The sequence below is a fragment of the Heterocephalus glaber genome, unplaced genomic scaffold, assembly GCF_053883595.1.
Source record: "Heterocephalus glaber isolate CG9 unplaced genomic scaffold, H.glaber_assembly_v1.0 deba00001481, whole genome shotgun sequence".
Taxonomy (NCBI): Eukaryota; Metazoa; Chordata; class Mammalia; order Rodentia; family Bathyergidae; genus Heterocephalus; species Heterocephalus glaber.
In genome coordinates, this window is record NW_028258317.1 from 65011512 (window position 1) to 65013855 (window position 2344).

Below are 2344 nucleotides of genomic sequence, written 5' to 3' on the forward strand. Positions count from 1 at the left end.
TCCCAGAACTCAGAGCCTGGCACTGGGCCAGGACAGACGATAGATGGAAGAGCAGGAGCCCCAGAAACCACCCTGCCGAGGAGCCCAGGGACTGCTCTGCCAGCCCCGCTTTTGATGTGGTTGGTCCAGACCTAGACTCGGGGGCTGGTGCAAGGGGAAGGTAGCAAAGCAGGAGGGAGGAGACACTGATGCGTGGTGACCTGCAGGCACCTGGACCGTGAAAGGTGGATGGGGAGGTGGGCTAGCTGTTGCTAGGCAGCTAGCAGCAGGTTTGATAAATGCCACTGCGGCCAATGTAGTGCGCCCATTTGATGATGTTGTGGTCGCTGTAGTTCAGCTGCGGTTCAAACACCTTCAAGTAGAGCACCTTGAGGCCAGAAGGTGCGAATGGCACCTCCAAGCTTATGGAAATGGGGGGTTGAGCCCATTTCTTCTTGTCATTAGTGGGCAGAAGCTCAGTCTCTGTGCTGATCTGTGATTCCTTCATGCCTGCCACGTGCTTGGTCTTCCACACAATGGCGTTCCCGCTGGCCTTGAACTTGGCCTTCCCCTTCCCCTTCACGCAGATCACCTGCACTCCACTTGTGTTCAGGGGGGTTGGGATCCTCGCCTCAATCTTCTGAGCCAGCCGTGAGGGCTTGAAGTTAGATTTGATCACTACCTTGACCTCCAGTTTGGTGCGGCCTACTTCCCGTACAAGTGGAATCACCCGGAAAGGAAGGATGATGTCCTTGGTGGTACGATACCTCATGAGCTCAAACTCCCCATCTGGTGGGATGAGGCTGATGCTGCGTTCCGAGTCAGACTTGCTGGGTCGCACACACTGGTGGAAGGCACAGCCATCAATGGCAACTGATCGCTCCCCGCTCTTGCTTGTTCATCAGCTGTGCCTTTGCCCTGCTTTTCAATGACCATCTAGTCATTCATCCCAAACTTGCACTCAGGCCTGCCACTCAGGTAGCTCTTCATCACAACCCGGCCAGACACGTGGGCGCTCAGCACCTGCCGCTGTGGGGACATGAGCAGGGTCACGCTCTCCAGCACGTCCAGGAAGAGCTCATTCCAGCGATACTGGATGCCCTCCCGCCGCCAGCCGATCTGCCCAGTCATCTGGCTGGTGATCTGGGACTGCTCTTCTTTTGTCTGACTCTTGATGCCTTGTTGGGTGAGGAAGGTTTTCAGTGCACCTGTCTCTGAATTCTGGGGGTAGCCAAAGTCTAGGATCTCATCCAGCAGCTCATATATGAGCACAGAATTGTTCTTGATGTTCCCCTCGCTGATCTTGCCAAGTAGGCAGCCATTACGTCTCACATCTTGTAGAGGAACTCAAAGACCGTAGCAGCGTTGACATTCTGCTTGGTGACAGCTGCCAGCCAGATGTTGGACCGCTTAACATGGAAGAAGCTGGTGCGAGCAATGCTGGTGACGGGGCTGCGCACCCGCTGCCGTGCGTGGCTAACATCGACCCGAAAGGCATGCACTGCGTTCCTCCCGATGTCATCTCGGTGGACCCGCGAGATGAGCACCTCCCCTTGTGATTCTAGATGAATAAACTCCGATGGATCGTGGCGGCCGCAGCTCAGTCTCCGAGGCCCATTGCTCTGAAAAGAGACCTGACGTCCTCAGCCGGCTCGCCCCTGCTCGCCTGCCCGCTGCCTCCGCGTTCACTCTGTTCTGAGTGTTTATCATGTTCTGAGAGAGGTATGTTGTCATCTTTAAAAGTGCAACTTCATTTATTGTCGCCGGTTTTGCTACATATATTTTTAGGCTAGGTTATTAGTACGACGGTTAAGTGTGATCGTGTCAAACTGCTTGGCTTGGGAGCTGCCCCGGGGAGTTATTGGAGCACACTTCGGGGAGTGTCTGGGCGGGTCAGAGGTGTGACCTTGGGCACCAGATCTGGTCCCTGCCCCTTCCTGTTGGGTGCCACTCCCTTGCTCTGCTTCTTAGCTAACATGAACTAAGCAGCTTTGCCTCAGTACACTCTTCTGCCCTGATGTTCTCTTGCCTTGATGAGAGCCAGCTGACCAGGGACCAAATCCTCTTCAAATGTAAACCACATTAAACCTCTCTTTCTTTATGTTGTGAATGTGAGTATCGTGTTCCAACAACAGGAAAATTGACTAAAACAATTGGGTTCGCTACAAATTCGTAATTCTTTTATCTTCTGATGCGTGTAACCTTTTTCTCCAAAGGAACTGTTCCTGTTACCCTGTATTGATGCTTTCTGCTTTAAGTGCTAATTTGGTATTAGTATGGCGATGCCATCTTCCTTCCAGTTAATATTTGAATCATTTTTTTCCATCTTGCTCCTTTTCTATCCAGGTGCTTTGTATCATTTAGA

General features: G+C 52.6%; 1 pseudogene; it reads right to left on the reverse strand.

Annotated features, from left to right (window-relative positions):
* Positions 1-259: 259 nt before the first annotated feature.
* On the reverse strand, positions 260-2062 carry LOC101705110 (AP-2 complex subunit mu pseudogene; annotated as a pseudogene).
* Positions 2063-2344: the final 282 nt, after the last annotated feature.